The following is a 12,681-nucleotide window of genomic DNA, read 5'->3' on the forward strand; positions in this document are numbered from 1 at the left end:
TTTGCAGAACATATTATCTGTTTTAAGAGGGCAAAAAAATTGAATACTTTATTTATGGAGCTGCATATACAAAATATTTTTAAAATATGTTTTTAATACATATATATTTTATGTGGGACTTTCAGTGTTTCCATTGAAGGGGTTGCTGACATCTCTATCTGCTTGTGCAATCGTAGATCATCCTTTGAATTTAATGACTCTATCAGTTTGGTGACTATTTGCAATTTTGTGTACATTACTACAGGGAGGCTCTTTTTACTTCCACCCACACATTCTTTGAAACACCAGGTTCCTTCACGTGTGTATATTTAAAGTTTGAGAATTAATTCATTTACAGAATAAATCTGAAAGTAACAATTAGTTTAGATTTCCAGGGTAATTTTAGTATAGGCTGAATTTATATGGCCATCTACTTTGAGTTCAAGTTGCACAATGTCTTTGGTATAGCAAATTGTCACATGAGGACAGGAGCACAGGAAATGGACACATGATTTTAGAAGTGATTCAGTAATGTAGCATTACAGCATGCCTCACAATGTATCAAAACATGAGTAGTATCAGTGACAATCATACTTATCATGTCTCGTGGGTTTTTTTAAAAATACCACCATACCACAGATTGAAACTTTTATTATTAACTGCAATAATTTTAAATTAAGCATGGAGTTTACAGTGATTTTTTGTTATTAACTACTGTCAAGTCAACTTTGACTTATGGCAATCCTATGAATGAGAGAGGCCCAAGTCACCCTATCTGCAAAAACCTTGCTGATATATTGGAGACTGGGGGTGATGGCTTCCTTGATGGAGACTATCCAACTGTAGTGTGGCCTACTTTGGCTTCTACGGAGAGTTCATTCTTTACTGTGAGCATTCACGGAATGAATCTTGAGACATTTAGTGCTGCTCTTACAACTTTTTTTTTGAGTTTGGCAAAGTTAGGAGATGCTCTGGAGTTTGCTTGAAACTCCAGATTATCCAGGAGCTCTGGGGCAGTCCGGAAAGCTGAATCAGATCTGATTCAGTCTGATCTCTGTCCAAATGGCAATGCCATTGTCACCCTTTGTCTGCATTGATCAGTACAAGGAAAGAGAGTAGCTTTTGCCTGTGACACTGCTACTGCTTCGGCGTTTCATCCAAACACCTGATCATTTTCTGTTGTACCTGTAATTTCAGAATAGGTTGCCTGAATAACCAGGAAGAAAGGGAGCGATTATGATATTTCACTCATCACACGTGATGGCCAAGTGTTTGGACGGAGCTCTGTGGCTGGGTTGGAGTGGCTGCAGCAACACGAAGGCTGAGGTTACATCCAAGCAGATCCAAAGCAGTCCAGGACAACAGCTCTGGATTCAGCACATATATGCTGGCTGCTCCTAGTCAGATTTACATTGAACAAACATTGCCTCCATCAGCTACCATTATCTGAATGTGTTAGCTGTCTTCAAACTGTACTGTGTTGTAAGACTGGTGTAAAAGTGTCTTTGAAACTGCCACTTCCCTTTGGAAGCTCTAGAACTGAGTCCCTACAACATAGTTAATGGCAAATTTAATGTCATCCCACTTATTTTAATGGGTAGGTTGAAAAAAACAAACAAATCCCAAGAAAAGGAATGAGAGAAGGTTAGTATAACCCAGAAGGGCTTCACAAATAACTAATATTCTTAAACTTTTTAAAGTTAATTGGTGGGAGCAGATACAATTGATGATACTACCTGTCTAATTATCGGGGAGACCTGTTTAATTTTTAGCCTCTTCTGCTCTGTTACTGTAATCATCATCAGCAGCAAAAGGGTTGTTGAAGTTGGGTTGCCCTTTTAAAAAATGTAACCGTTTAATGCAATTACAATTTAACCTATAATTTAATAAGCAATTGCTGTCTTACATTGCTTTTGACACCTCAGAAAAGCTCCCACATTGACGTGTGTGTATGTGTGTGTGTGTGTGTGTATGTATGTATGTATGTACGTGTATATATATATATTCAATTAATTGAAATTATTATTTGATTATTCAGATGAAAGAGAAGTGGCTCGTTAGTGGCAACATCTTAATTTGACTGGCAGGTTCAGAACAACACATTCCACCCGAGGACACGTAACCCTCATTACAGGTATGACTTTAATGCACAACACCAATGTGCATAAAGCAAAAGAGAAACAGAGACGGTCACGCAGTGATAGAATAATAGAAGGATTGTTGTGCCATGCCTAAATGCTGAAGTGTGGCTGAAGGCACGAGGCAGAACACTCCCTGCTTGTCAAGTTAATAATACATAGTAGCATTCCTCTAGAAGGTCTAATTACCCCAGAATTGCTTACCCTGCTAGAAGGGTGTGTTACTAAGCAGGCTGAACTGGATGGGCAGCTCTATTTTAGGAGAAGGACAAGTTTAAAAGACCAATTAGGTGAGAGTACTCATCCTTCCTTCTAATCAGCTGGCAAGCACATTTGGGCTCCACACTTACATCATCCAAGATTGGCCACCACCATAAAACCAGTTTTACTTTGCTTTCACCATAAGCTAATTAACCAATGTGCTATGAACAAAACAACCCAAGTTACATAGAAGAGGTAGCTTCAATGCCATATCACAAAGGGATGACTAGGGATAACTAATTTATGATGTGGTAAAGTTCTCCGCTATTGGTTACTTATATGTCCTGTAACTATGAGCCAGAATCTTGTTAGTGATACAGGCATGTGCAAGTATGTGTTGCACATAGGTACGGTATGTCTCTTTTTGGATGGTGCTCAGGGAAGTATCCTCTGGCCCTTTCTTCTCCATCTGAAATTGTCTTCCCCAGGCAGCTCCTTCGTAGAAAAAAGCTACCTGGACATGAACTCACTCTTCTTGTTGCTGCCACTTACTGATGAGGGAAGGAGGGAAGGAGAATGCAGTTTAGTGGACAAGGACGTGGCTGGTCTTGGCTCTGAAGGGAAGGAAAATTGTTTGTTTCCCCCTCACAGCTGTAATTTTATTTATTATTTATTTACAGCTTTTATATTCTGCCCTTCTCACCCCGCAGGGGACTCAGGGCAGATTACAGTGTACACATATATGGCAAACATTCAATGCCAATATTGACTTACAACATATACAGACATTACTTACTTAGGCGATCCCTCGTTGGACGAGTAAGATGGTCTTCCATCATGGGTTTCCTTGTGGGTCCGCATGTGGCTGTGGAGCCCTATTCTTGCTCTGCATCTTCTTCCGCAGTGAGGGCATTGGTTTCCAGGTGGAAGGCGGTCCCGGTCGGGGTTGGCTTGACGCGCCTTCCTCCTGGCACGTTTCTCTCTTTCACCCTCCACTCGTGCCTCCTCGAATTCTGCAGCACGGCTGGTCACAGCTGACCTCCAGCTGGAGCGCTCAAGGGCCAGGGCCTCCCAGTTCTCAGTGTCTATGCCAGAGTTTTTAAGGTTGGCTTTGAGCCCATCTTTAAATCTTTTTGCCTGTCCACCGACATTCCGTTTTCCATTCTTGAGTTCGGAGTAGAGCAACTGCTTTGGGAGACGGTGGTCAGGCATCCGGACAACGTGGCCTGTCCAGCGGAGTTGATGTTGGAGGACCATTGCTTCAATGCTGGTGGTCTTTGCTTCCTCCAGCACGCTGATGTTTGTCCGCTTGTCTTCCCAGGAGATTTGCAGGATTTTCCGGAGGCAGCGCTGATGGAATCGTTCCAGGAGCTGCATGTGACGTCTGTAGACAGTCCACGTCTCACAGGCATATAGCAGGGTTGGGAGGACAATAGCTTTATAGACAAGCACCTTGGTCTCCCTACGGATGTCCCGGTCCTCAAACACTCTTTGCTTCATTCTGGAAAATGCTGCACTGGCAGAGCTCAGGCGGTGTTGTATTTCAGCGTCGATGTTGACTTTGGTGGAGAGGTGGCTGCCAAGGTAGCGGAAATGGTCGACATTTTCTAATGTTACGCCATTAAGCTGTATCTCTGGCATTGGAGAGGGGATGGCTGGTCTTGGCTCTGAAGGGAAGGAAAATTGTTTGTTTCCCCCTCACAGCTGTAATTTTATTTATTATTTATTTACAGCTTTTATATTCTGCCCTTCTCACCCCGCAGGGGACTCAGGGCAGATTACAGTGTACACATATATGGCAAACATTCAATGCCAATATTGACTTACAACATATACAGACATACACAGAGGCTATTTAACTTTTTCTGGCCGCCAGGGGAGCTGTCACTTTCATCGTCCATCTGCGACGCTGATGAAGTACCTCCGCATTCCTCGCATGCTTCCCCGCTGGAGTGCTTCTTTATGGCCTCATAAATTAGTTAATTTTAGCCTTCCCACACTTTTAAGGTGGTACCTTATTTTCCTACTTGACCGATGCAACTGTCTTTCGGGTTGCAAAGGTTGACAATAGGCTACACAATGGTTGGAAACCCACTCCAACCCAGGCTGGCTTTGAACTCATGACCTTTTGGTCAGAGTGATCTTAATACAGCTGACACTCAGCCAGCTGCGCCACTGTAAAGGAAACACTTGCATCTTCCTTCCTGAGTTGTCTCCCCTTTTCCTCATCCCACCAGTAAATGGAAACTTTAGCAGACCCCTCCCCCAATCTTGACAGTTGCCTGGATAAGGAGGGCGCATAACCAAGTAGCTGGATATTCTAGTCCAGCTATGATGAAAATGTGTGTGTTTTCTGCCACACTTTGTATACATAATAAGAGTTGCATGAATAATGGTGGTTACCAAGTGGTAAGACTTTCCACGTTTTCCACTTGGGTCATAGGTATTAGTAATCTAAGGTAGAATGAACATTGTGCCCTGAACCCGAAGCGTATTCCAAGGGTGACTCAGTCACTGGACAGAGAGTGAGGCAACTGCCTCAAGCCGAAGATGCTTGGAGCCTTTCTCTATCAATGTTTTGACAGAGAAAGAGAGAGATGTTTACTATGAGATTTGCTTCATGTGACTGCCTTCCATACCCCCTTCTATCTTTCCCTAGTCTTGAACAACACTTGAACTATCTACCTAACTGGCTTTTGAACATGGAAGGGGAGATGGTACCACCTTGCTTTCTCTAAGTTGTATAGTGTTTTGGCCCAACCATCTTCTATGTGTATAGTAATCCATATACTTTCCGGTTTGGCTATAAAGATAGGAATTAAAACACAGACCTCGAGTGAAACATCATTAAGGATAGAAAGACATAGCTGTGCGAGTCTAGAATATTAGTGTGCAAAGAGGTCTTGTGGCACCTTAGAAACTAACTGAGAGGACAAAGTTAGTAGCATAAGCTTTTGTAGACTTATCTGAAGAAATAGTCTACAAAAGCTAATGCTACCAACTTCATTGACTCAGTTTCTAAGGTGCTAAAAGATCCTTTCCCACAAATCATTAAGGATATCCCAACAAGCAATCATTTTAAAACTCTGAATAACCAGAGGACACAAATGTCTAACACAAATTGAGCATACTTTGGACAAGATGGAAGTCTTATAATGAGTAGGTGGAGAAAAAATTAAATGGAATAATAGACTATGGGGGTAAATTTAAGATTATATTCCTACCTAGAGTAGGTTCACTGAGATGACAAGACTCTTTAGTTGTGAAATTCTCATTTCAGTAAGTGTTCTCAAAATAGGAATAACAATGGCTTCCATCCTAAATGAGGACACAGCAGCTGGTTATTGTCAAAATACATTTGTTTATGTTTTCTAATTCCTCCAAGAACAAAATCTGGACTTTTCTGCCTTGGTGTCTAGAGTTGCATTCAAAAAGTAACTTCTCTAAGCCCAGTAATGAGAATTGCAGTGAATATGCAGCAGTCTTGCTATATGCAGTTTCTTGGAGTACAATGGTGAGCTCAGTCTCTTTGTTTAGAGTTTGATTCTGTTTCTACACTTCTTTCTCTAATGCAGGAGTGAAGTTTGCCAGTGAGGCTTGGAGAAAGAAAGCCAATGGAGATGAATGGAGGTAAGCCCCAATATGCCACATTTTTTCTGTCTCTGGATCCTTCTTCAGGTTGAGTTACAGGATAAGCTGAATGGAAGACAAATGAACCACTTATATTCTAAACATTACTTTACAACAGTTGGGAAAAGGAGGGTTGGGGTTTCTTGATATGGGTGTTGTTAGGAAAACCCACCCTAAAACTGCACACTCAAGATCACTTCATGTGGATTACTTAGATCTTTTAACCACTTTAACCACTCTACCATACTCTTGTTACTGGGGTTATTCAGAAGTGGTTAAAGAGTCTGTTTCCCTTCCCCTTTCACTAAAGGCTTATGAGCAAATTCAAGTAATGGTGTGAACATGTGCCTTCTAGTCTTCTGTCAGTGTGTGAGAACCCCACGAATGCCACAAATTAGATAAAGGATATTTGCTCAAAGTTTACCATTGTCTTCCAGAAAAATACAGTCCACCGCGCCTAGTATGCCCTGGCCTCCCTTCCAAATACTAACGAAGCATCCAAGAGGAAGGAGCCCCTGGTGGCACAGTGGTCCTTGTGCCAGCAGGACCGAAGATCCATAGGTCGCAGGTTTGAATATGGGGAGAGCATGGATAAGCTCCCTCTGTCAGCTCCAGCTGAGGGAGGAGCCTCCCACAAGGGAGGAGCCTCCCACAAGGATGTCAAAACATCAAAACATCCGGGCATGTTAGGAAACTCCAACAACACATCCCAGAAGCACTTCATTAGAGATCTAAGATTGTCCGCACATTGCACTTACCCAAATATCCTTATATTGCACTTGGCATACTCAGCACTTTTAATCTGTACACTTGGCCCGGCCTTAGTTTTATTGTGCTATGTGTACTGTTTTTACTGTTTACTGTTATTGCTTTAATGTTTTGATTTGCTTTATGGTTTATGTGTATCTGTTATATTGTTGTTTTATTGAGGCCTTGGCCTTTGTAAGCCGCATCGAGTCCTTCGGAAGATGTTAGCGGGGTACAAATAAAGATAATAATAATAATAATAATAATAATAATAATAATAATAACTCAAAGTCACCCAGTGGGTTTCTATGGCCGAGTAGAAAGTAGAACTCTGGTCTCCAGAGTTGTAGTCCAACGCTCAAGCACTACACCACTCTGTTTGAAGAAAATTCATTGTTATTAACAACTGAAACAATGTCATGATGAATCAAGAGATCTTTGAGAAACATGGGGATAGGGTGGGCAGACCCAATTTATTGTCCCTTCCAATCAGACAACACAATAAATGGCATGGATTTCCTTTAATAACAAAATACGGAACACACTGCTTTGCTGATGTTTATATCATCTTTTATTGATTTCTCTTCCCAAAGGCTCATGGTAGATAATATGTATACATGTATCAGCCATACACAAAAACATTGTCCTGTCATCTACATTAAAGAATGTTACAGTGTATGATATTTTTTGGTTCCTCTGACTCACAGAGGAAGATCATTCCAAAGTTGCTGCATGACCAGAGAGATTAAAATGCCTCCACACCCTGTTTGTTCTTACCATTCAGGATGCATGGCTGCAGAGGAGTTTTTTAACTGTTGCCATTACCCGAAGGACTACGTTTCCCTCACTCAAGGCTACCTAGGATTCCAGAACTTCAAGGCTCGTCTTCTTTTGGTTCTACCACACTCATGGGCACTTTTCATTGGAACCTGAGACCTTTTGGTAGTTGCTCTGAGGCTGTGGGATTCCACTCCAATGGAAGCCAGGATGATCCTCTCTATGTTATCTTTCTGATGGCTGACAAATGAGTAGGCTGCCCATAGATAGATGATTGTGACCATAATAGAATGTATACCATTATGATGAATCCATGTCCATGCTTAGTATGCATGTTTCAGATGTACATATGAATGAATCGGCATTGTTTCTGTGTTTGGAAATCATTATGTATGTTTTTTAAAAAACAAAACAAAAACAAAACAAAACAAAAATAACTCTTAAATTTGGTTGTATCATGTCAGGCCATTTCAAATAATGCAGAATGAAGCTTTCCTTTCATTGTCTTTACAAAGCACTGTGCTATGTTCTTTGGTCCTTGAAGACAACTTAAAAAAATGTGAGTGGTTCAAGATTTGAAGCAGAAACAAAGACGAGTGTCCAGTCTAATGCCCATTTGTGGCTAAGTTATATAAAGTGATTGGCTACTTGGCTTGTGCTTCTTTTTGAAGGTTCCAGCCCTCTAATGGCGTAGAGTGTTTCTGGCAACAGATGAGAGGTAATAAGTTTATCTGGGATGAGTTGTGGGACCAGCTGTAGTTCTGACGTGAAGATAATGTACTTGTGATTGGGGGGTGTTGGTAAGAGGGGTTTGTAACAGTCTGTTTCAGTCTGGAGCCCACATGGAGAATTTTAAAAAGATTTAAATTATCAGTTCAGTCCATGAGAGCCAAAATCCTCTCCAGAATCCATTTTGACCACTGTCTAAAAGACCGTCTAAGGAGGTGCCAAGAGTTTTAGCAGCAGTTGTTCATTACTGAACGTCTTGTTCTCTACTTGAGTAGTTTAGTGAATTCGATTGCTCATTGCATAAAAAACCTACTAAATGATAAGCTTTAGAAAAGGAAATTGTAAATGCCCTCCATAGGTTTTTTTTCCTGGACAGATTTTTCAACAAGTAGCAATGCATCTTCTGTAAGCAACGCTTACTTCTTGGGAGGAGAGCAATGTCCAGTCTCGATAAAATAATAAAGAGTAGAGACATCAGACTGGCAACAAAGATCCGCCTAGTCAAAGCCATGGTATTCCCTGTAGTAACCTACGGATGTGATAGCTGGACCTTAGGGCAAGATGGATGCATGGCATCCTTGAAGTAACTGGACTGACCTTGAAGGAGCTGGGGGTGGTGACGGCCGACAGGGAGCTCTGGCGTGGGCTGGTCACGAAGAGTCGGAGACGACTGAACGAATGAACAAGCAATGCATCTTGTCTTTACAAGGATGTTGTTGATTTGCCTTAATTTACACCACTATTTGACATTTCTGGAATGGTATCCCAGGGACCACCTCACTAAAGAACTAGATTAGATTAGTTACTCACCTTTACCAATGGCACAAACTCCAGTTTAAAATACACTAACAACCATCACCCACTACTAATATTATGAATAGACACAGAGATACCTGGATATCCTCACATTTACAACTTCAAGATGTTTCAGATTCAGCTTCCCAAGTCCCCAACCATGGACTCTGCTCGTTGCCATTCCTGGGAGTTAAATTCCAAAGCATATGCAGGACCAGTGTTAGAGAACTTCTGTGCTAGAGCCCAACCCTGGACAACACTGGCTTGGATTCCTACCATAAGCCAAGTAGGCAGCCAAAGTTATGTTTGGTTTCTTGCATTGTATAGGAAATTGTTGAGCAAAGGGTGGCTTGTAGGCTGTATGTGGCCCTCAGGCTAGATTGTTGGCCTCCATAGGTCATTTTCACTTCTGTGCTCTGAGACACCTATTCATGTTCTCCAGAGGGTATGGTGGGTCTCAGAATGCCTCCAAACCACCTGTAGGAAAGTCCAAAAACATGCCCCCATTTGGAGGAAAACAAATTATTTTTTTCTAGAAGCAGTTGCAATGGGGAGGGCCACCCTCAGGCCTGCTTGAGGGCTAATGCTGTCTTCTAGTCTTCCACAGTTGCCCAGCTTTGATGTAGGGGTTAGTTCCTCAGAAGCGGCAGTATAATTGTGTTGGCAGAACCCATAGGATCAAAGCACTGAGACCATTGATACTCAGAGATGTTGAAATCATCTGCCACTGCTGAAATGCTGAAATCATCTGCCACCATTATCCCTACTCTCAATCTTATCTCCAACTCCTGGGAATTAGGCCTTTTCTACACTGCAATATAGAATCCAGATTATCTGCTTTAAACTGGATTATAGTGTAATCTGGATTATATAGCAGTGTAGAAGGAGCCTTAGATCCGATCCTTGTGGCACCTGAACTAGAGAAGAAGAATTAGTTGTCCCAGCAATATTCTATTGTTGTGAGTGATCTCTACTGTAGAGTAAAGCAACAGCCAGTTTTGGAGGCCTTCTTTCTAATCGTAGATAAATTAATATTTTTCATTAGGAGAGACTTGGCTTTTGGTAATGTGGACATCAGGGCCCTGCCCAATGAGACAGCCACCAGTTACAATAGTAAAAACACACCTGAGCCTCCATATTCACGGATTCTGCATCCACGGACTCCACCATCCATGGCATGAAAATATTATCTCCTCCACCCTCAAAAATGCCGAAGAACAACCCTTGATTTTGCCATTTTATAACGGGACACATTTTTACTATGCCACTTTATATAATGGAACTTAACCATCTCCTGGGTTTGGAATCTACTGGGGTCCTAGAATAAAATCATAACAAATACCAAATGACCACAGTACTGCCTTTTCTAGGCTCTAAAGGTAATGGATTTTGGGGCTGAATTAACTCCCTTTGCAGCTATTGCAATGGGGGAAAAAATTCTCTCTTGATAAGTGCTGACTTATTTGGTGGCATTGCTAAAGACATATATGAAGAGTAATGCAAAACTTGGAAGTGTAGCCTCTTGGTTTCTTGTTGTCAGTGCTCCATATCAGTCTGGTTATACCTAGTCTGACACTTTCAGACTTGCATGTGGAGCCAGCCACTAAACAACAGGCTGATCAAACACCTTAGGTTTAAGGTCTTACAACTTGGGTTTGAATGAATCACTGGTTTAGATGAGTCATTTTCTTTAGCCTTTTCACTCTACAGTATACAATGTATTTTTCTCATGGAGAGTTGGTACGAACCAGAGAGGCACCTGAGTCAGGATTTCCCCTGCCATGCTAACTTTGGCTGAGTCTACACTGCCCTATATCCCAGGTTCTGACCCCAGATTATCTTCTTTGAACTGGATTATATGAGTCTACAATGCCAGATATTTGGAATAAGCAGACCATCTAAGATCAGATCCTGGGATATAGTGCAGTGTAGATCCAACCTTTATGAGAGCTTTCCCCTTATTGGATAAGATGGGGATATATCACATAGACCTTTATCTTGTGTTTTCCAGCCCCCATATGCAAATATAAGTCAGTCTCATGTTTATGGGTGTAATTTTTGGAGAGATTATGATTCTTTTCCTCCAGCCACAATATCCTAAACTCCCTCAGGATTCACTATTGTGCTGTGTTATCCTTCCATCCTCAGTCTATTCTGTTGCTGGTGGACCAAGAATGTCTTTTGCCAAGATCTGCTGAGGCCCTCAAAATGTCTCAGTGGCTCGTGTCCTTGGTCTGGTTATAGGGACATAACCAAATAGTACTTCCTGCATTTACATTTGCAGTTAGACCCCCAGAAATCTTGACAGTGAGGGTAGTTTAGCAATGGAACAAATTTCATAGAGAGGTGATGGGATCTCCTTCCTTGGACCTTGTCAAAGAGGCTGGTCAGTTTTTAAACTTTACCCTTGGTTTGCTTCTTATTGGTTAAATAAATAATCATGCAATTGGAAGGAGATCCATGGACTCAGTGCAAGATTTCCAAAGCCCATGGATCCCCTTCCAATTCCATGATCTCTGACTCAGTTTCAGTCCTTCAGCAGGCAAATATAAGGAGATGCACTCATTCAAGTGTTTATTTATTTAACCTATCAGAAGCAAACCAAGGGTAAAGTTGTGATGTATTTTGAGAAAACACAAAGTTTAAAAACATGGCATTATATTAAATGTCCTTTGATCAGAAGCTGGCCACTTGGAGTACCTCTGGTGTTACTATAAGGAGGTCCTCCATTGTGCATGTGGCAGGGCTCAGACTGCATTGTAAGAGGTGGTCTGTGTTTTGCTCTTCTCTGCACTTGCATGTTGTGGACTCCACTTTGTGGCCCCATTTCTTAAGGTTGGCTCTGTATCTCGTGGTGCCAGAGCGCAGTCTATTCAGCGCCTTCCAAGTCGTCCAGTCTTCTGTGTGCCCAGGAGGTAGTTTCTCATTTGGTATCAGCCATGACTTGAGGTTTTAGCCTGCCAGTTTTGGACTCTCGCTTGTTGAGGGGTTTCTCAGAGTATCTCTGTAGCTCTTAGAAAACTATTTCTTGATTTAAAGCGTTGGCATGCTGGCTGATAACCAGAAGCGACTTCAAGTATTGACATACCAAGATGGGTGATAGATGTTGGATTCAATAAGATGCCACACTTTGCTCATTAGTAGATGCTTGGATAGTAAAGACAGAATGGTACCGGAAATGGAAGAACACTTAAAAAAAATATTTCCCGCTCCTTTAAAAAGGAGGAAGGAAGACTACCTTTTCCTTTTGGTACTACACCAAGAGCTTGCCTTTCAGGAGAGGTTCTGGCAAGGCCTTCATTTCCTTTATGTGCTTCATTTCATTTTTTTTAAAGGCACTTCTTTTAAAAGGTTTTGTTGGTTTCTGGGCAGGTCTGTGATGAGGTCACGCCATCAATATTCTCTTGTGGTAAGTCAAGCACCAATTTTCCTCGTGTATCTGAAGGCAAATCAGAATGAAACTTGCTAGTACAGCCAGCTAAGATATTTCACACCCACAGAGACAGCGTGCACTCATTTGTGTAAGAAAGGTTAGAACAAGAGTCCCATACTCTTGTCTCAAAGGTCCTGCAAGAGCAATTTTCCATATGACTGTGCTCAGATTGTGCACACAGCATTTAAACTGCTTATTAATAAGGCCCGTTTTCACTTTTTTTAAAAAAAACCAAATGCACCCCCCAACCTT

At 41.7% G+C, this 12,681-nt stretch overlaps 1 long non-coding RNA gene across 1 annotated transcript; it reads left to right on the forward strand.

Annotated features, from left to right (window-relative positions):
• The first annotated feature begins 2,023 nt into the window (after positions 1 to 2,023).
• LOC137095895 (uncharacterized) lies at positions 2,024 to 7,829 on the forward strand. Its single transcript, XR_010909043.1, has 3 exons — positions 2,024 to 2,113; positions 5,894 to 5,948; positions 7,480 to 7,829. It is a non-coding gene; the product is annotated as an uncharacterized lncRNA (long non-coding RNA).
• Positions 7,830 to 12,681: the final 4,852 nt, after the last annotated feature.

Source organism: Anolis sagrei, chromosome 1, assembly GCF_037176765.1.
Source record: "Anolis sagrei isolate rAnoSag1 chromosome 1, rAnoSag1.mat, whole genome shotgun sequence".
Lineage (NCBI taxonomy): Eukaryota > Metazoa > Chordata > Lepidosauria > Squamata > Dactyloidae > Anolis > Anolis sagrei.